The 23,424-nt window shown below is 37.9% G+C and overlaps 1 long non-coding RNA gene across 1 annotated transcript in view; it reads right to left on the reverse strand.

Annotated features, from left to right (window-relative positions):
• 4921515E04Rik (RIKEN cDNA 4921515E04 gene) overlaps positions 1–17,069 on the reverse strand; it is a 291,491-nt gene extending 274,422 nt beyond the window's left edge. Inside the window, exons 1-6 of the long non-coding RNA NR_045711.1 lie at positions 16,840–17,069; positions 12,814–12,952; positions 9,343–9,774; positions 5,009–5,484; positions 4,662–4,714; positions 80–200 (exon numbers count right to left, since the gene is read on the reverse strand). This is a non-coding gene — a long non-coding RNA (RIKEN cDNA 4921515E04 gene). The remainder of the gene's footprint in view (positions 1–79; positions 201–4,661; positions 4,715–5,008; positions 5,485–9,342; positions 9,775–12,813; positions 12,953–16,839) is intronic.
• Positions 17,070–23,424: the final 6,355 nt, after the last annotated feature.

A 23,424-nucleotide genomic window follows, 5' to 3' on the forward strand; every position in this document is an offset into this window, starting at 1 on the left:
TGCTTTGACTATGAGCATTATATTTATTTAAGGTAATAGATTAATCAAGATCACCCTAGCTATGATACTTAGTTAATACCTCACTGTTTCAGTGCTTTAGGTGGATTCCTTCTAGTGTCCTTGGAAAAGCAAAAGAGGAGGGCTTCATTGCCAGGCACGTTGATTGTAAACTATCATTCAGCAGACCAATCCGTGGGAAACTTGGACAAAGGAGAAAGAGCAGAGAAAAAGCAACTTATTGGTATAAGGAGACAGCTCAATTTCTTACACTTGCTGATAACTTTTAAACTTGAACCATTTCTTTTTCTTGTCTGCCTAAGGTAGAGAAAACTGATGAGAATTGTCTGCATATTCCTTTTCAATTGCTGATTAGATTTCAAGATATATAAGCCTCTCCCTACACAAAGGAATTCAGCCTGAAGCTACTTCCTCAGGATCACAAATGCTCAAGCAAGTCTCCCTTCCTGATACTTTAGATCCATTTTTCAGATAGGCTTTGGAAGCCTTCTCTCCTAGAAAAAATAAATTCACATTTATGGAAGAATTTCATAGCTACATAATTAACATTATACTATCACCCTCCTCCTGTCTTGTGTTCTACTATAAGATTTGATATTTGAAATAAATGATACCAATGAGGCCAAAGGGTCTTCCAGTTGGGAGACTATCAGTGAGGCCTAGTATAGTTTCTGTTTCTATAACCAACTACCTGAGACTAGATAACATAAAATGTGATACATATTTAATCGGCTGACAGTTAAGAATGGAAGCTGAAACAATACCATCTAGAAGCCCCATGAACAATCTATTTAGCAACAGTCTCAAAACACATAGTCCAGTCTGTTGAGGATTTGCTCATTTTAACTAGAATTAGCGATGCCCCATGCAGTTTGATTTCCTTTTTGTTCATCCACTTTTCTTCTCTCTCTTCACAAACACCACCCCCTTCCATTTCATGTTGGAATCTAGGTAAATAACTCTTGGTGAAAACAAAACAAAACAAAACAAAACAAAACAAAACAAAACAAAACAAAACAAAACAAAACTTCTTCAAAGACCCACCACTTAATACTGCCATGTTTGAAAGAAAGTTCAACCTGAATTTCAAAATAAATAAGTCATATTCAAGATGTATCATTGTTTTAAACTGCTTTAGAGTATTTTTGTCATAAATAAGCATTTTAAGCTATTTAATTTTTGTGGTTCATGATTTCAATTGATAAACATTCTGTCTAGAAGCTTCTAAGATATGTGGTTTCATTTATATTATAACAAAAGATTTATTTCTGAATGTTAGTATCAAATACTTCTTCTAGTATCATATAAACATATTTAATGGCAATGAAGATATTACATGAATGCTTTGCAACTAACGGTCTATTGATGGATTTAAAAATATGAGACTTGTGTTACTTAGTGTTTTAAGGGAATATGGGGAACATGTTATCTATAAGCTTTAAACCATACAATTTACTCAAATTTTGGTTTGTTTCCACATCCTCGCCAGCATCTGCTGTCACCTGAGTTGCTGATCTTAGCCAATCTTACTGGTATGAGGTGGAATCTCAGGTTTGTTTTAATTTGCATTTCCTGAATGACAAAGGATGTTGAATATTTTTTTTTTAGGTTCTTCTCAGTCATTCGGTATTCCTCAGTTGAGAATTCTTTGTTTAGCTCTCTACCCCATTTTTAATAGGGTTATTTGATTTTCTGGAGTCTACCTTCTTGAGTTCTTTGTATATATCGGATATTAGCCATCTGTTGGATTTAGGATTGGTAAAGATCTTTTCCCAATCTGTTTGTCTTATTGACAGTGCCTTGTGCCTTACAGAAGCTTTGGAATTTTATGAGGTCCCATTTGTTTATTTGTTGATCTTAGAGAACAAGCCATTGGTATTTTGTTTAGGAATTTTTTCCCCAGTGTCCATATCTTCAAGGCTCTTCCTCACTTTCTCCTCTATAAGTTTCAGTGTCTGTAGTTTTATGTGGAGTTCCTTGATCCACTTACAGTTGAGCTTTGTACAGGAGATAAGAATGGATCAATTCGCATTGTTCTACATGCTAACTGCCAGTTGAACCGTTACCATTTGTTGAAAATGCTGCATTTTTCTACTGGATGGTTTTAGCTCCTCTGTCAAAGATCAAGTAACCATAATCTCACAATATCTTCTGCTATTTGCATAGATAAAATTTTATTCAAAGCATTACATTTGTATTAAAAATTTGTTAGTAATTTTACTAGGCTATTCTATTTAATAATTTAAATACACTTTTATAGTTAAAATAGGTTATTATAGTTAATAAATTAAATTTATTTTATTTTTTTATTTTTATTTTTTTTAATTAGGAATTTTCCTCGTTTACATTTTGAATGCTATCCCAAAGGTCCCCCATACCCACCACCCCAATCCCCTACCGACCCACTCCCCCTTTTTGGCCCTGGCGTTCACCTGTACTGGGGCATATAAAGTTTGCAAGTCCAATGGGCCTCTCTTTCCAGTGATGGCCGACTAGGCCATCTTTTGATACATATGCAGCTAAAGACAAGAGCTCCCGGGTACTGGTTAGTTCATATTGTTGTTCCACCTATAGGGTTGCAGTTCCCTATAGCTCCTTGGGTAATTTCTCTAGCTCCTCTATTAGGGGCCGTGTGACCCATCCAATAGCTGACTGTGATCATCCACTTCTGTGTTTGCTAGGCCCCAGAATAGTCTCACAAGAGAGAGATATATCTGGGTCCTTTCAGGGAAATCTTGCTAGTGTATGCAATGGTGTTAGCATTTGGAAGCTGATTATGGGATGGATCCCTGCATATGGCAGTCACTAGATGGTCCATCCTTTCGTCACAGCTCCAAATTTTGTCTCTGTAACTCCTTCTATGGGTGTTTTGTTCCCATTTCTAAGAAAGGGTAAAGTGTCCACACTTTGGTCTTCGTTCTTCTTGAATTTCATGCGTTTGGCAAGTTGTATCTTATATCTTGGGTATCCTAAGTTTCTGGGCTATTATCCACTTATCAGTGAGTACATATTGTGCGAGTTCCTTTGTGATTGGGTTACTTCACTCAGGATGATACCCTCCAGGTCCATCCATTTGCCTAGGAATTTCATAAATTCATTTTTTAATAGCTGAGTAGTATTCCATTGTGTAAATGTACCACATTTTCTGTATCCATTCCTCTGTTGAGGGGCATCTGGGTTCTTTCCAGCTTCTGGCTATTATAAACAAGGCTGCTATGAACATAGTGGAGCATGTGTTCTTCTTACCGGTTGGGACATCTTCTGGATATATGCCCAGGAGAGGTATTGCGGGATCCTCTGGTAGTACTATGTCCAATTTTCTGAGGAACCGCCAGACTGATTTCCAGAGTGGTTGTACAAGCTTGCAATCCCACCAACAATGGAGGAGTGTTCCCCTTTCTCCACATCCTTACAGTTACACTCCTTTGACTCTTATTATCGAATGTATCAGAGTATACATTCCTCAGCTATAAGTTAGTGAAAGGAGTGACTTGGCCTGAGCCAGGCCAACTCCATGACAGGATGCAAAATAGCAGCTCAGGAGACCAGGCCTGAGTTTCTACTTCCTGGAACTGGATAAGTCAGTGACTGGAACAATGGTCTTATGTAAAAGGGACCTTTGCCCAGCTTGCAAAAGGACAGTTAGCCAAGCTTGCCAAGAGGTAAAGGGCTACCCCTACTTGGCATGTCAGTCAAATATGCTTGAAGCAAGTCCCTATCCAATCAGAGCATCACCCATTTCCCCAGGGTTAGAACCCATCAATCAAAATATAGATCATCTACTTCTCCCTATTGTTCCTCTTTTTTACTTTAAAACTGTATCTGCCAATTCAGTCAGGGTCCTTCCATCCCAAATGGAATTGGACCCCTGCTTGTAGGAACTTGATCAATAAATGCTCTTTACTTTTTTAAACTATTAGAGTCTGGGATATTTTTCATTGCAGGCATTGTTGGAGACTATTGGAATGGAGGAGTACAACTTAAATTCTAATAATTATATAATTCATAGTAGTTAGCTTGTGCAATTTACTTGCTAATATTTTGAAAATACATAGGGACGATTTGCATAATATATACTCATGCGGTTCACTTCTATATGCGATATAATGTACCGCTCCAAGTTAATTTATGTTTCCCCAGCTTACTATCAAGAATGTGTTGGAAGTGTCAGTGAATTAATCTGGCCACCATTATGTGTATTGGGCTGAAGTCACATTAATCTACTAAGTGATATTCCAATCAAAGCTTAGGGAGGATTAATTCATCTGAGCAGGAACGAGCAGAATTGTTTCTATTTCCAACACAAGAGCAGCGCGCATGGTTCTGTAATTTAAAATTAAATTTAGAATATACACACAGATGCATTTTTCAACATCAGTTAATTTTTTATCAGGTGATGGTTGATGGAAGGTTGTGGTGGGTAACATTTGTTAACATAATTATACTAACCCAAGTGTAACAAATGTAGAGAATGTACTATTATTAATTTTAATGAATACTAAAATATAAATTAGCAGTCTATGAGAAGAATATTAAAGATCATTCTAGATCCAACTTCATAATCCTTCTGGTTCATTAATAATCTTGTGACTGAGTAATCAGAAGCACCGGGAATTCATTTTTAGGCAAAAAAAGACACTCACAGAGCCTAACTTCAATCGTAATCATCTCTGATGGAATCATAGACACAGTGTACCTACACATGCCAAAAGACACATAGTCATAATTTTCTTTTGAAATTATATATAAACTGCAAGTGAGGAATACAAGAAAAGCCAATAAGTGAACTTGAGATTACATAAAATATGCAACTGAAGTAATATTTTTTAATTTGCTTTTCTTTGTATTAATTAGTAATTTTTAGTTAATTAATTTTACAGTACTTATTTTATTCCCCACCCCTGTCCACCCTCCATCTCTGAATCTGCTGCATCCTATACCTCCTTCCCACCCCCTGTATTCATGTGCATGTCCCCATCTCCCACCTCACCTGACCTCTAAATTCCCTGAGGCCTTCAGTCTTTTGAGAATTAGGTGCATCATCTCTGAATGAACGCAGACCCGGAAGTCTTCTACTGTATGTGTGTTGGGGGCCTCATATCAGCTGGTTTATGCTGTCTGTTTGGTGTTCCAGTGTTTGAGAGATCTCAGGCGTCCAGATTAATTGAAACTGTTGGTCCTCTTGCAGGATCGCACTTCTCCTCACCTTCTTTCAGCCTTCCCTAATTCAACAACAGGGGTCAGCTGCTTCTGTCCATTTCTTGGTTGTAAATATCTGCATCTGAATCTTTTAGATGCTTGTTGGTTCTTCCAGTGTTCGGTCATGCTAGGTCGCTTTTTGTGAGTGCTCCATAGACTCAGTAATAGTGTTGGGCCTTGGGACCTTCCCTTGAGCTTGATCCCTCTTTGGGCCTGTCACTGGACCTTCTTTTCCTCAGGCTCCTTTCCATTTCCATCCCTGTAATTCTTTCAGACAGGAAAAATTAGATGTCAGAGTTGTGACTGTGTGATGGTACCCCAATCCCTCACTTGATGTCCTGTCTACCTGAAGACCCAGATATACCACTCTTAGGAATCTACCTTAAAGATGCCCCACCACGCCACAGCGGCACATGTTCCACTATGTTCATAATGGTGTTATATGTGATGGTCAGAAGCTGAAAACAACCCAGATGTCCCACGACAGAAGAATGGATATAGAAAATGTGGTTCATTTACACAATGGACTACCACTCAGCTATTAAGAACAAGGATATCCTGAGTTTTGCAGGCAAATAGTTGGAACTTGAAAATATCAACTTGAGTGAGGTAATTCAGACCCAAAAGGATATTCATGGTATGTATTCACTAATAAATGAATATAAGCCAATAAAAGAAAAGTACAGAATACCCAAGATATAGTCTGCAGAACTCAAAAATATCAACAAGCTGAAGGGCCCAAATGAGGATGCCTCAGTTGCACTTGAGTGGGCAAAGAAAGCAATCACAAGTGCGAATGGAGGGTAGGGGTGAGGTGGGAAGGAAAGTGGGGAGAGGGGAACCTGATCTGGCACTGGGTGAGAGAAAAGGACTGAAGCCATAAGGTCAAGCAGAAAGAATGGAAACAGTCAACCTTGGGAGATAGAAGGTTGGGGGAGAGGGGCTCCAGAGTGCAGCAGACATCTCTGAGGTGAAAGACACTCAAGACACAAGGGTGGGGGTTGGGGGAGGGCTTAGATGAAATGCCCAACATAGGGAAAGAGAACTTAAAGAGCCCTCCTCCAGCAAGAATTTGCTTTTATTTATAACATAAAATCCTGAAATAAAGGCTTAATGGTTTACACTAGAAATAATTACTTTAAATAAGATGAACATATAAGTTCTCTGAATGTGATGATCATTTTTGCACAAGTGTGGGAATACATTTTTTCTGAAACTACCTGTTGCCTTGAAAAAACTGAACTTTAGCAAGGCAACATAACCATGTTAATAATGTGTCTTGACTTATTTTTGATAAATGTGCTGAGTCTGCCCTTCTACTGTGAATTCATCCTGATTTGTTTATTTGTTCTTAGAAGGGAATGTAACAATCTATCTTTACTACTTCCCATGCAATCAGGTTTTACAACTTAAGCTAAATGCATAGCTTGAATCTGAAACTATATACTCTTCCATGCCTCTTAGAATAAGATAGTATGTGTTTGTATGTTTGAGAGTGATAGTGCATGTGTGTCTGTGTGTGCATGCACGCATGTACACATGTGCATGCTTGTGCATATATCACTTCCTGAAAGCAGCTTAGTGTTTGAAAGCAACTGTAAACAAAAGAAAAATATCATAACCATTGGAAGAAACATGTGGATTTACATTGATAATGTTTACTCTTTCTAGTGCAGTTCTGTGTCAGATTGTATCAGTAAATTCTTCACTTTATCCTCTGTTAAACAATTCTTAAAAAAAAATCTTTAATTCTACTTTATTCCATGTTTTCTGTGAGGGTTAAAAATGCAAAGCAAATTACTCTATTAAGGGGAGACAATAGAGACAGACAGAGGTCGAGTATATATAATACACTGACCACAGTATACAAATTGGAGAGAGCAGGAAGATACATGGAAAGAAGTGGAGGATTCAAATCTGAACTCACAATTGGTCTAAACTCTTCTAAGAAGGCTCTTTATTCTTTAAAGTACTATCTATACACAGGAAGGTACACAAGGTATGACATTTTTTGCAGTTTCAAATAGTTGTGTATAGATATTATGAGGCACTGAAGTACTAACACTGTAATAAAAATATTAACTTATTTAATATATATATACATTGCTGTCTAGTGTTAGTTGCTCAATTTTGAATATTTTTGCTGCTTAGATATTTCAAACATTTACAATTAAAGGCAACAAAGGTCAGTGAGGTATATATGAGATAAGACATACACATCATAACTTCCAGATCCTTTTGACTATTTTGATGTAGGGCTCGGTGAGAATTCTTTTACTTTCTTGTAGAAATTCATATAAGGCCAACTAACAAGGTCAAGAACCAGAAGCTTCATAAGGGACTTGGCTAGTGCAAAGAGAATTGGACATCTCTAGAAAAAGGTGGTACATTTTTCTGTCACTGTCTCCATGGTCCTCTCTCTACTATGCATCTTCACACCTTTTGCTAATCATGTCTCCAGAGACACTAGAAACAACGAATGATTATTCTTATGTCACCGGGTCTAGTTCTTGATTGCAAGGAAGTTTCCCAACTGAATAGCTGTGCACAAAGAAATCTATGTGCATCAACAGCCTCATTTAATTTATTTCAGACAAGATAAACCAGTGGGAGACCCTAGAGAAACTGTTCTGGCTGCTCCAATGGACCAGCCAAGGCTCCATGGGGTTTGCAATTTCCCATCCGGACCTCATCCATCTGCAGATCACGGCAGGATGGGAACCCGAGAGAGAGAAGGGCTGTCTCACTGAGTTAAAGACATAAAGACAGCATAAAATGCAGCCCAATAGAAAGAAAAGTATTCTCAGAGGAAGAAAATATTTTACAAAGACAAAGAAATGACCTGAAGATTATGGCAGAGGAACTTGTGCTAATTGCTGGAGAGAGAGGAGAGAGAATCTTTGGAGACAAGTAACAGACGACATGACATCTACGACTTGCCAGGTAATCGCATGCCCACATGGAACACAGCAAAGTGACTGCTAGCCTTTTCTAGTATTTGAAAGGATAGCAGCTATGACAGGTACTTGGGAGGAAGTACAAAAACAAGAAAATAGTGTCTGTATATACTTCTAATATTTTTTCTGAGTACACAAAATATTTCATATCACCATTCTGTCTAACTAAAGAAAACTGGCACATCTGAATCTGTAAATATTGAAAGTAAAGGTTAAATTCACCGAAGTGAGTAAATGTCATAGTCATCAAAAAAAAAAAAAAAAAAAAAAAAAAAGGAGACGTAACGGAAGACCGAGTCTTCAGTTAATTCCAAACAGTTCCATAAATGCAAACCACCATCTTCAACATGGAAACTCTAAGAATTGAATTGTATATGCAATCGTAGATGGTAAAACACTTTCCTGTAACTATTTTCAGATAAAATGAAAAAGAACTCCAAGGCTATCAATGGCAAATTTTTTTCAGTACAAACAGGAGCCGAAATTTGAGCAGAAGCCTCAGAACATGTATACCTCTCCAGTGCACATACTCTGTGGCTTTGAACGCTAAGTGGCAACAGGAAACTGAACTAGAACAAACTGTTACAAATCCCCTCAAATATGTACAAGCTTTAAGATCATAAATATGCAATCCATTCTCAAGCAGTTTTACCACCTTACTGCGTGTTCTTTGTAGAACATTTCAGAAGTAAAGAGATTGTGCTTTTTTTGTTGTTGTTCCATAATTGAGAAATAAATGTTTTCAGTAGTTTTGTTTTATTTTCTCCCAAATATTTCTCTCACAGACATCTATGTCAGAAAATTATTTCCTTACTGAAAGAAAATTCACTATAAATGGTCATTTCATTATATACATTCAAAGGAAATCCATGTTAGCTTATTTCCAGAAATATATCTTATGAATATAAAAGGCTGTGTCCAGTAATATTAATGTTGATATTTTCAGGCCATGCTCTAAGAATGGATATACCATTTAATTTTAATTTCAGAAATTACCTTTTGTGTTCACTAAGAAACTAACAAACACAAACCTAAACCCCATATGTATAGAAAGAATTTAGAGGTACTTTGTTCCCTACTACATAGTGAATTTTCGCATAAGACCTTTCCCGCCAACCCTGCCTTTCCCTCTTCCCTTCCCACTCTCCACTCCCAGGCACCGTCTCACCTTCCTCTAAATTTTAGAATATTTCTTTCCAGCCGCTACCACATTGATATTGTGAAGGAAACCTGAGTGTTCTGATTTGAATGTGGTGCACAGTGCTGCTCCAAAACCTCACAGACTTGTCGTCACAGGGGCTGTGGCCAGATTACTCATCACCCCCAAATCAAGCAGGCTTCATCATCTGAGTGAGGCTCTCTTTGAAAAATTAACAGACAGAAAATGTGGTAGTGGAAATGAGATTTCATATCAGACACTACCCGGTTTTCCCAGAGGTCCTTTGGCCAGCTTGAGTCTCAGGATTCAGCCACAGAGTCTCAGAAGTAATAAAAGCATGACTGCAGAAAGGACTAGGCTCCACTCTTGGACATACTGAATGGCATACTCAGAGGAGCTTCCCTAGACAGTCTCCAAAGCTACTATGATGGGACTTCAGGGCTGCGAAAAGAAGGACAGAAAGCCAATGTGAAATCCATTAATCTTAAATTATGGCACTTAAATCATATTCAACATTTAAAAGCTCTTTATTTATAATAGCCAGTTATCTATAATAACTGGAAACAGCCTAGATGTCCCTCAGTGATAAAATAGGTAAATAAAATGTGATACATTTATACAATGAATTATATCTCAGTTGTTAAAAAATATAATCATGAAATATGCAAATGGATGGTAATAGGATCACCCTGAGAGACACAGACCCAGAAAGATAAATATAGTAAGTATTCATTTATAAGTAGATATTTGCAATGAAATACAATAAGCAAGCTATAACCATAGACCCAGAATGAGTTTGGTAAAGAAGAGTGACTAAGGGAGTATGCATGGAGATTCCTGAGGAGGTGAAAAGTGGTAGGATAGCTCTTAGGGGATTCCTGGGGACAGGTGGAGATGGGAGCAGGGGATTCAGATGGGCATGTAAGAAGATAATGTGGGGAGAGGCAATTGGAAAAAGAGGTCACTTGAAGGCTGTTGGGAAAACCTAGTGGAGTGGAAGTTTTCTGGAGGTGCTCCTAACCAGGATCTTTAGTAATGGGAGAAACGGAGTCTCAGATGGCCACCTCTTGAAATCAGGCAAGGCTCCCACTGGAGAGATTGGAGAGAATTGATTTGTTGACCAAGGAAGTCCTATAAAAGTGCCCAAACAACCTAAATTATTTCTAAACAATTTTTTTCCTTCTGAATATTGACAGTCAGCAGAGCCCATTGCCAAGGACAACACCCATACAACTCATTGAACATGGAGAAGTCATTTGGGTGACTACATGTAAAATTTTCTCCTACATTCCAATCACTTTGGTCTGGGAAGGTACTCTGAAGGCTCCCAAAAGAGAAATGTAAACTCCAACACAGCCACAAAACCTTGAACCTACAATTTTTTTTGTCGCCACCAAACTTGTAGGGGTAGCCATCAGTGCCTGATTTAACTTAAGACCCACTCCTTGAGGAACCCATACCCTACCCATCACCCAGTAAGCAAGAACCATAGACTAGATAGATAGCCCATATACCTAGGGTAAAATAAAACATTATTGGCCAAACAAAACAAAACAAAACAGCAATAAGAACATACCCCTAAAGATATTCTGCTATAATCATAGATCAGTGCCTTATCCAGTCACCAGACATCCAAGAGGCTTTCTGCACCTCCAGATGAAAACAAATGCAGAGACCCACAGCCAGATGTTACAGCTGAAAGAGAATAGAAGTTGGAAGTCCCTGTCAAGCTCAGGGAAGTCCACAAAAGAAAAGGAAAGAAAGTAGGAACCAGAGGGGATGGAGGATATCAGGAGAACACTGCCCTCTGAACTAACTAAGCAAGGCTTAAATGAGCTCATAGAAACTGAAGAAGCAGGCACAGGACCTGCAAGGATCTTCACCAAGTCCTCTGAATATATATGTTAGCTACTAGCTTAGTATTTTTATGCCACTCCTGACTGTGAGAACAAGTGGGTCTCTCTGAGTACAAGTGTGCATGCTCTTGGAACTCTTTTCCTTCTATTGGGCTGTGATGTCCAATTTCAGTGTAATGGATTTGCTTCATCTTACTATGTTTTATTTTGTCATCTCTGGTTGTTATCAATTGGAAATGTTTTGTTCTAATTAGAGACAAAACAGGAGTGGATCAGGAGGGATAGAATGGGGTGAGAAAGGGGAGACACACAGGGAAGAGAATCAGCAGAAGGAAGACAGAATGTTTCTAACCTTGAGGAAAGAAGACTACTTGAGCCTAAAAGTGTCTCAAGGCCATCAATAAAACATTGGGTGTCAGCTTCTGAAAAGCTTTAAATAAACAAAGTCAAACAAAATATACTCAAAATTCATGTGACTCATGCTATACACATAAACTTAAATCACAATGACAAGAAATTAAATGTGAATAATTGTGGCATTTATTTTTTACAAATTCAAATATGAAATAGAAATTAGATTTGTCATTTTTTTCAGCTACGTAAAAATCTGCTTCTACCATCATTTTATTTTTATTGAAAAAGAAGAGCTCACACTGAATAGACGGGTTTTATCCTGTTTTTGCCAGATGTATGGATGAAATATCACTACTTTTGAAATATGCCAAGCTCACCTATATTAACAAACAGTTGTGCCCCTGCCTTTCAGGGCACCCCTCTCTTAGTTGTGGATATTTTCTTTTATCAGTTTTGAATAACAGTATTGCAACCAACATCCCCCTCCACTTAAGGAAGATTCATGTATTGAATCGTTTAACTAAAAGCTCATACATGGATATACATGGAAGTTAGTAGTGGAAGTTACAGCTTAGATATGCAGCATATCTGGGATCATTGACTGTAATTGTGGTTGATTGATTTTTAAAAAGCACATCTGAAGAGATGTACTTAAAAATATTCAGAAATCTAATTTATGACCATTTTCTATTGTTTAAATGTTTCTAATGCTTGATGATATTTGCCACTAAATACATTCTCTGAAAACCTCCATTCCTCCACCCAATAATCCCCCTTATGTTCTTATGTCTCTCTGGGGAGATATGTGTGACCCGCTGTATTTAATTAGGGTTGCTTGCATGAACATATGTTGGGAATGTCTAACAATGTACCTGTGAGTACAGTACTTAAAAAAGTGTCTTTGCCTTCCTCTATTGAGTGTGAACTGCCAACACTTCCTTAGGGAGTGGTGGGGACTCAGGGATCATCCATCTCTGGTGCAGAGAGAAATGAAGATGTGCCCACCTCTGCAACTTTTGCTAAGAGTTTGTGGGTACAATTTTCATATCACACCCATCTTTTCACAGCATTCTGCTCAGCCCCTGACTCTTCTGCTGTTTCCTTCTCCATCTTCTGTGATGTTCTCAGAGTCTGTTTATTGAATTGCCTTCAAAAATCCATGCTGATACCCATTGAATACCATTCCTTTCTTCTTTGGTCTAGAGAGGCTACTTTCCAATAGTGAGTGGTTACTGAAGAGACTGATGTTGGGGATCCAGAATAAGCCTACCTGACTGTTGCATTCTCAGCCCTAAGCAGGATATCTATGCCACCTCCTCTAAGATTTCTTAACTGCAGCTTGAAAACAATGCCAATGACGTTGGTGGAGATACAGCCTACTCCACAACCATACATAGGGCATGCAAAATCTGTCAAGAAAAAGATCTTCCATAGTGAACCAAATTTGGACTTTGTGAAATAGTTGTAACCTTGGATGGATTTTACCTTCTTTTGGGTTTTGAATTAAACATTATCCTTTTGGTAATTTTCAGTTCTACATAACGAATAATAACATATATTTAAAAATTACATAAAATTTGCTGACTATATGGCAAATTTGATTTAGATTATTTCTTATTGTTGGATAACATTTAATAAGCAACATCAACTTACCTTAAAAATCAACATTTTTACTCTTTGGCAAAATATTTTCTTGTATTGAATACTGGTAGTTGTATGCATGTGTGGGTGTGTGTATGTGTGTGTATGTGCGTGTGTGTTATATATGCAAATATATGCATATATGTGTGTTTATGTGTTTGTGTGCATAAGTATTTATGTGTATTCTATGTGTGTGGGTGAATGTGTATATATGTGACATTGATATTGAGTGTCTTCCACTATAGCTTTATTTATTGAAGGAGGACCTGTCACTTAACCTGTATCTCATTTATTTGGATATTCTAGCCTTATAGCTTGTGCTGAGAATGGCTTGACTCTGCTTCTTGTGCACTAGGATAACAGAAAAATTAGCATGATGCCTTCCAGTCTTTCTATAGTGCTGGGATCCAAACTCCCTTCTACATCCTGTATGGCTGTCCACTAAACTGTCACCCCGAATCTCTTCTGTAGTTTTAAAAGACTAATTAAAAATATGTATTCTATTAGGATTTTTTAAAAGGTAAAACACTAAATTATAGAGTAGATTGTATTCTTCTCTGAAAATAGACAACAATAACCAAAGAGCTCTGAGAGCATTGTGCTCAAACTTTTCAAAACTCATTTTGTCACTGCAAGTGTTTAGGGAATTTGTAGAGCTGGAACTTTCTCTGGCTTCTGATAGGCACAGCACGTCAATGTAAGTTGCAGGTAGGCACTCCTGTGCATTAATTAGAAAAGGTCAAGCTGTGCAAAGGAAATGAGCGCAGTTCACATGGGTAAGAGCTTAGAAAGTACAAGCTGTGACAATGAATTCCAAATCTCCACTAATTACCGGTGCTTGCTGCAAATAAAATGATACTGAATGTGCAAGCATGCTCCAGACAGAACTTTTTGCCTTCCACAGAGATTTGAAGAAAATAAAAATATGCTTTTTAAAGTGATATGCAACTTTTAATACTCCTTTAAAACTTATAATGTATTATTCCAGGACTGGGAGATGGGTTCGTGCTTATTCCTATTTTAACTCTGAAAAAAATCAATATTCTGAACAACTTGTTAAGGTCATGAAGATTGTCACTATTAGGATGAATGGAAATTTACCCTGTGTTTTTTAAAATAATTTTACATTATGATTTCTTATATATAAAACAAAAAACTTAGCATTTTGTTTGATTCTCACAACATATTTTCATGTAAATTTTATGGAGTTCAGAATCAGGTTTTAAGAAAGAAGCAGAATGCATGAAGTTTAATTCCATATTAAACCTATACTTTTGGTGTTATCAAAGCCATATTAAACAAATATATTCATAAAATCTTATAAATCCTGACCATGCTACAATTTCTTAATAGAATATATTTGAGGTTTTCTCATATTTATTAGTTGAACAAATGTATAGAAGCACCTAATTCCCATAGTTAGTAGAAGCTTTGCAGATCAGGCTCTATTGAAAACTCACATTTGAAATCAGTATGCAGTCACTTGACCTAGAAGAAATTTCTAATACTATCTTGATGTTTTATTTCTGTGAAAAGAAATCACAACAATAGCAACTTTTACTTTCAAAAATAAAAAATAATTGGAGCTGGCTTACAGTTCAGAGCTTTAGCCAATAATTGTCATGTCAGGAAGCTTGGTGGCATGCCGGCAAATATAGTCCTAGAGAAGTAGCTGAAATTTCTACATCTTGATTCCCAGGCAGCAGGAAAAGACTGCACCACTGGATGTGAATTGAGTGTCTGAGACCTCGAATACCACCCATAGTGACCATTTTCTCTAGCAAGGCCTTAGCTACTCCAACAAACCCTTAATAGGGCTACTACTCTCTATGGGTCTAGGGGGGCCATTTGTATTCAAACTACAAAAAATACATACATAGAGATTTCTGAATATACTATATGGTAAATATATACAGTATCACATAGCATATGTAATTGATTCATAATATATGTTATTTCTATATATATGATATAATGCAAAATATGCTATAGTAAAAAGAGAAAGAGAACAATATAAGAGAATTTTGTCTCTTCCCTATTATATCAAGTAGGAAACACAACTTAAGAAAGGACAGAAGGTAAAATTCACAGTCATTTGGCTTAAATCATACCAAGCATTCAGGTGACAACTGGAAAATTCATAGAATCTTCTTTCAAATAGTGGTGTAAGTAAATCACAGATACCTAAACATGTTTCAACTAGTGATTGGCTGAGAATAAAATCTTAGTGTATTAAGATGTTCGTGGCTGATGAGCAGCCTGGCCAATTCCTTCCCAAACACTACAGTCTACATGCTTCTCAGGAGTCCCTCAGTGACCAAAGACACAGGTGAGAATTTTGCCCAAATACCCATGCCAGCTGGGACACTCACACAACCCAGCAGACTCAGGACGTACCCACCCTTCCAACCCCCACCCTGAGCTCCACCTCCTTTACAGTTTACTTCTCCATCCAGGTTAGACCAGTGCCAGATACCAACCCAAAAACTACAGCCTGTAATTCTCCTAGGAGTTCCATGGTAACCAAGGACACAAGAGGTCTACATTAACCAGGGTCACAAGAGGCCTGCTCTAACCAGATTTTAAAAAGAGGCCCACACTAACCAGAGACAACACTGTTTGCCTAGAAGGAGACCATCACAAACTCACTTCACAGAGCTCTACCTGCCCCCAAAGAGGCCAGTTCCAGTCAGAGACACCCTGGCCAGTTAACAGAAGAACGAGATGGACAGAGGCAAACATAAAACCATAAGCAACCTAATTCAATGCACTATTAGATTGGTACTATTAGGACCTAGTTATCCTACCAAGCAACGCTCCTTCCCTAACACACATGAAAAGCAAGACTTAAATTCCCATCTCATGGATACGATAGAGACCTAATGTAAGATATCAAGAACTCTCATAAAAAATAAAGGAAACAACAGAAAGCTTATATACTCGAACTTGATCATGGAAAAAAGGAAGAAAGGGAGAGAGAGAGAGAGAGAGAGAGAGAGAGAGAGAGAGAGAGAGAGAGAACAGAAAGAAAGAAAAGACTGATCTTGGTTCCAGATCCCTCAGTGACTAGTCTGGACAGGTGAGTGTGCGGACTACAGAAGCTACACAGCTTCTGGAACAGACCCCGTTTAGGCGCCAGACATCCAGGCACCTTCCCCGCCAGAGGAGAGGTATTCACACTGCCCAGGAGGGTTCTGATGCTGAGCACCTGGGGGAGGCATCTTGGGTCCCAGATCCCACAGTGACTAGTCTGTGCCAGTGAGAGTGTATATTACAGAAGCTACACAGATTTTTAGACAGGGAGAAGCAACACAGCTTCTGGGACAGGCCCTGTTTCAAGCCTTCATCTTCAGCCAGGAGGCAGGTCTGAACGCCAGATATCTGTGCACCTTCCCTGAAAGAGGACAGCTTGCCTACAGAGAGTACTCTACTCACTGAAACTCAAGACAAAGCTATACTCCCAGGTCTGATAACAAAGGCTAACAGAATCACAGGAGGAGCAAGCTCCAACCAGAGACTACTATAACAACTAGCTCCAGAGGTTACCAGATGGCGAAAGGCAAATGTCAGAATCTTACTAACAGAAACCAAGACCAATCACCATCATCAGAACCCAGCACTCCCACCTCAGCCAGTTCTGGATACCCCAACATACCTGAAAAGCAAGAATCAGATTTAAAATCATATCTCTTGATGCTGGTAGAGGACTTCAAGAAGGACTTTAATAACTCACTTAAAGAAAATAGAGTAGAACACTGCTAAAGAGGTAGAAGTCCTTAAAGAAATAAAGAGAAACACAACCAGACAGGTGATGGAATTGAACAAAACCATACAAGACCTAAAAAGGGAAGTAGACACAATAAAGAAAACACAAAGTGAGACAACAATGGAGATAGAAATCCTAGGAAAGAAATCTAGAACCATAGATACGAGAATCAGCAACAGAATACAAGAGATGGAAGAGAGAATCTCAGGTGCAGAAGATTCCATAGAGAACATCCACACAACAATCAAATAAAATGCAAATTGCAAAAAGATCCTAACTCAAAACATCCAGGAAATCCAGGACACAATGAGAAGACCAAACCTACAGATGATAGGAGTAGATGAGAATGAAGATTTTCAACTCAAAGGACTGGCAAATATCTTCAACAAAATTATAGAAGAAAACTTCCCAAACCTAAAGAAAGAGATGCCCATGAACATACAAGAAGCCTACAGAACTCCAAATACACTGGACCAGAAAAGAAATTCCTCGCAACACATAATAATCAGAACAACAAATGCACTAAATAAAGATAGAATATTAAAAGCAGTAAGGGAAAAAGGTCAAGTAACATATAAAAGCAGGTCTATTAGAATTACACCAGACTTCTCACCAGAGATAAGGAAAGCCAGAAGATCATGAACAGATGTTATGAAGACCCTAAGAGAACACAAATGCCAGCCCAGGCTACTATACCCAGAAAAACTCTCAATTACCATAGATGGAGAAACCAAAGTATTCCATGATAAAAACAAATTCATACAATATTTTTCCACAAATCCAGCTCTTCAAAGGATAATAAGGGGAAATCACCAACACAAGGATGGAAACTATACCCTAGAAAAAGCAAGAAAGTAATCCTTCAACAAACCTAAATGAAGACAGCCGCAAGAACAGAATCCCAACTTTAACAACAAAAATAACAAGAAGCAACAATTCCTTTTCTTTAATTTCTCTTAACATCACTGGACTCAATTCCCCAATAAAAAAGACATAGACTAATAGACTGGCTACACAGAAAAATCCCAGCATTTTGTTGCTTGTAGGAAACCCACCTCAGGTAAAAGGGCAGACACTACCTCAGAGTGAAAGGCTGGAAAACAATTTTCCAAGCAAATGGTCCAAAAAAAAAAAACAAGCTGGAGTAGCCATTCTAATATCGAATAAAATTGACTTCCAACCCAAAGTTATCAAAAAGTCAAGGAGGGGCACTTCATACTCATCAAAGGTAAAATCTACCAAGATGAATTCTCAATTCTGAATATCTATGCTACAATTACAAGGGTAGCCACATTCTTAAAGAAACTTTAGTAAAGCTCAAAGCACCCACTGCTCCTCACACAATAATAGTGGGAGACTTCAACAACCAATGGACAGATTGTGGAAACAGAAACTAAACAGAGACACATGGACACTAACAGAAGTTTTAAAACAATGGATTTAATTGATATCTACAGAACATTTTATCCTAAAACAAAAGGATATACCTTCTTCTCAGTGCCACATGGTACCTCTTCCAAAATTGACCATATAATTGGTCACAAAAGAGGACTCAACAGACACAAAAATATTGAAATTATCCCATGCATTCTATCTGATCACCACGGACTAAAGCTGATCTTCAATCACAACATAAATAATAGAAGCTAACATTCACGTGGAAACTGAACAACACTCAACTCAATGATTCCTTGGTCAGGGATGAAATAAAGAAAGAAATTAAAGACTTTTTAGAGTTTAATGAAAATGAAGCCACAACATACCTAAACTTATGGGACACAATGAAGGCAGTCCTAAGAGGAAAACTCATTGCCCTGAGTGCCTCCAAAAAGAAACTGGAGAGAGCATACTCTAGCAGCCTGACAGCACACTTAGAAGCTCTAGAACTAAAGGAAGCAAATTCACCCAAGAGGAATAAACTGAAGGAAATAATTAAACTCAGGCCTCAAATAAACCATGTGAAAACAAAGAGAACTATTCAAAGAATCAATCAAACCAGGAGCTGGTTCTTTGAGAAAACCAACAAGATAGATATACCCTTAGCCAGACTAACTAGAGGGCACAAGGACAGTATCCTTATTACCAAAATCAAAAGTGAAAAAGGAGACATAACAACAGAACCTGAGGAAATCCAAAACATCATCAGATCCTACTACAAAAGGCTATACTCAGCAAAACTAGAAAGCCTGAATGAAATGGACAACTTCTTAGACAGATACCAGGTAACCAAGTTAAATCAGGAACAGATTAATGATCTAAACAGTCCCATTTCCCCTAAAGAAACTTAAGCCATCATCAATAGTAGTCTCACAATCAAAAAAAAAAAAAAAAAAAAAAAAAAAAATAAGCCCAGGACTAGATGGGTTTAGTGCAGAGTTCTATCCAACCTTCAAAGAAGACCTAATTCCAACTCTTCTCAACTATTCCACAAAATAGAAACAGAAGGTACCCTACCCAATTCATTCTATGAAGCCACAATTACTCAAATACCTAAACCACACAAAGATCCAACAAAGAAAGAGAACTTCAGACCAATTTGCCTTAAGAATAACGATGCAAAACTACTCAAAAAATCCTCGAAAACTGAATGCAAGAACACATCAAAATGATCATCCATCATGACTGAGTAGGCTTCATCCCAGGGATGCAGGGATGGTTTAATATACAGAAATCCATCAAAGAAATGCACTATATAAACAAACTCAAGGATTAAAAACCACATGATCATCTCGTTAGATGCTGAGAAAGCCTTTGACAAAATTCAAAACCCCTTCATGATAAAAGTTTTAGAAAGATCAGGAATTCAAGGCCCATACTAAAACATAATAAAAGCAATCAACAGCAAACCACTAGCCAACATCAAACTAAATGGAGAGAACCTCGAAGCAATCCAACTAAAATCAGGGACTAAACAAGGCTGCCCACTTCCTCACTCCCTATTCAATATAGTACTTGAAGGGCTAGCCAGAGCAATTCAACAACAAAGGGACATCAAAGGGATACAAATTGGAAAGGAAGGAGTCAAAATATCACTATTTGCAGATGATATGATAATATATATAAGTGATCCCAAAAATTCCACCAGAGAACTCCTAAACCTGGTAAACAGCTTCAGTGCAGTAGCTGAATATAAAATTAACTCAAATAAATCAATGGCCTTTCTCTACACAAATGATAAATGGACTGAGAAAGAAATTAGAGAAACAACATCCTTCACAATAGTTACAAATAATATAAAATACCTTGGTGTGACTCTAACTAAGGAAGTGAAAGATCTGTATGATAAGAACTTCAAGTCTCTGAAGAAAGAAATTGAAGAAGATCTCAGAAAATGGAAAGATCTCCCATGCTCATGGATTGGCAGGATTAATATAGTAAAAATGTCTATCCTACCAAAGGCAATCTACAGATTCAAAGCTATCCCCATTAAAATTCCAACTCAATTATTCACTGAGATAGAAAGGACAATTTGCAAATTCATCTGGAAAAGTAATAAACATAGGACAGCAAAAGCTATTCTCAACAATAAAAGAACCTCTGGTGGAATCACCATACCTGATATTAAGCTGTACTACAGAGCAATTGTGATAAAAACTGCATGGTATTGGTACAGTGACAGAGAAGTAGACCAATGGAATAGAATTGAAGACCCAGAAATGAACCCACACACCTATGGTCACTTGATCTTTGACAAGGGAGGTAAAACGATGCAGTTGAAAAAGAGCATTTTCAACAAATGGTGCTGGCACAGCTGGCGGTTATCATGTAGAAAAAATCGAGTTGATCCATTTTAATCTCCATGTACAAAGCTCATGTCTAAAGACCTCCACATAAGACCAGAGACACTGAAATTAATAGAAAAGAATGTAGGGAAAAGCCTCAAAGATGTGGGCACAGGGGAAAAATTCCTAAACAGAACAGCAATACCCTGTGCTGTAAGATCAAGAATTGACAAATGGGACCTCATAAAATTGCAAAGTTTCTGTAAGGCATGAGGCACTGTCAATAAGACAAAAAGGTCACAAACAGATTGGGAAAGGATCTTTACCTATCCTAAATCAGATAGGGGACTAATATACAATATATACAAAGAGCTCAAGAAGCTGGACTCCAGAACTTCAAACAACCTCATTAAAGAATGGGGTTCAAGGCTAAACAAAGAATTCTCAAGTGAGGAATACCAAATGACCTAGAAGCACCTGAAAAAAATGTTCATTAAGCATCAGGGAAATGCAAATCTAAACAACCCTCACACCAGTCAGAATGGCTAAGATCAAATATTCAAGTGACAGCAGATGCTGGCGAGGATGTTGAGAAAGAGGAACACTCTTCCGTTTCTGGTGGGATTGCAAGCTTGTACAACCACTCTGGAAGTCAGTCTGGAGGTTCCTCAGACAATTGGACATAGAAGTACCAGAAGATCTAGCAATACCTCTCCTGGGCATATACCCAGAAGATGTTCCAAGTGGTAATAAGAACACATGCCCCACTATGTTCACAGCAGCCTTATTTATAATAGCCAGAAGCTGGAAAGAACCCAGATGCCCCTCAACAGAAGAATGAATACAGAAAATGTGGTACATTTACACAATGGAGTACTACTCAGCTATTAAAAACAATGAATTTATGAAATTCTTGGACAAATGGATGTATCTCGAGGATAGCATCCTTAGTGAGGTAACTCAATCACAAAAGAAGTCATTAGATATGCACTCACTGATAAGTGGATATTAACCCAGAAACATAGAACACCCAAGATACAATTTGCAAATCACAAGAAAATCAAGAAGAGGGAAGACCAATGTGTGGATACTTCATTCCTCCTTAGAATAGGGGAAAAAATACCCATGAAATGAGTTACAGAGACAAAGTTTGGAGCTAAGACGAAAAGCTGGACTATCCAGAGACTACCCTACCTGGAGATCCATCCCATAATCAGCTACCAAACCCAGACACTATTGCATATGCCAGAAAGATTTTGCTGAAGAAACCCTGTTATAGCTGTCTCATATGAGGCTATGCCAGTGCCTGGCAAATACAGAAGTGGAGGCTCACAGTCATCTATAAGATGGAACACAGGCCCCCTAATGGAGAAGCTAGAGAAAGCACCCAAAGAGCTGAAGGGGTCTGCAACCCTATAGGTGGAACAACAATATGAACTAACCAGTACCCTCAGAGCTCGTATCTCTAGCTCCATATGTAACAGATGATGGCTTAGTTGGCCATCACTGAGAAGAGAGGCCCCTTGGTATTGCAAACTTTATATGCCCTAGTACAGGGGAATGTCAGGACCAAGAGGCAGGAATGGGTGGGTAGGGAGGCAGGGGGAAGGGAGGGTATAGGAAACTTTCTGGTTAGCATTTGAAATGTATATAAAGAAAATATCTAATAAAAATTTAAAGAAAGAAAGAAAGAAAGAAAGAAAGAAAGAAAGAAAGAAAGAAAGAAAGAAAGAAAGAAGCAAGGAAGGAAGGAAGGGAGGAGAGGGAGGAAGGAAGGAAGGAAGGGAGGAGAGGGAGGGAGGGAGGGAGGGAGGGAGGAAGGAAGGAAGGAAGGAAGGAAGGAAGGAAGGAAGGAAGGAAGAAAGAAAGAAAGAAAGAAAGAAAGAAAGAAAGAAAGAAAGAAAGAAAGAAAGAGAAAGAGAGAGAGAGAGAGAGAAAGAAAACACTATAGAATTCTATGAAAATGAAGACATATCATATTCAAATTTATGGGCACAATGAAAGCAGCATTAAGAAGAAACTATAAAAAACAAGTTCCTTCATAAAGAAGTTGGAGAGATCCAATACAAGCACCTTAGAAGCACACCTTAAAGCTCTAGAACAGAAAGAAGCAAACACATCCAAGATGAGTAGAAGGCAGGAAATATTCAAAAGCAGAGCTGAAATCAACCAGTTAAAAACAAAGAAAACAAATACAAAGAATCAAGAAAACAAATGGCTAGTTCTTTGAGAAATAAAACAAGGTAGATAAACACTTAGCTAAACTACCTAAGGGCACAGAGGCAGTATCCAAACTAAAAAAAAATCAGAAATGAAAAGGGAGATATAAAAACAGAAAATGAGAATCTAATAGAAGAGGATGTGGGAAAGAACCTTGGACTCATTGGATCAGGGTGAAATTTTTGGCACCAATGATGCCGACTCTAAGATCAATGATAGATAAATGAGACCTCGTGAAACTGAAAATTTTCTGTAAGGCAAAGAACATTGTCAAAAGGACAAATCAACCAACATACTGTGTAAAAAATCTTCACTAACCCTACATCCAAACTAGGGCTAATATCCAAAATACACAAAGAACACAAGAAATTAACCTCCTGAAACCCAAATAACCCAATTCAAAACAGAGAATTCACCACAGAAGAATCTCAAATATCTGTGAGCACTTAAAGCAATGTCACAGTCCTTTGTTATCAGACAAATGCAAATCAAAAGGACCCTGAGATTCCACCTCACAACACTCAGAATGGCT

The sequence above is a fragment of the Mus musculus genome, chromosome 15, assembly GCF_000001635.26.
Source record: "Mus musculus strain C57BL/6J chromosome 15, GRCm38.p6 C57BL/6J".
Lineage (NCBI taxonomy): Eukaryota > Metazoa > Chordata > Mammalia > Rodentia > Muridae > Mus > Mus musculus.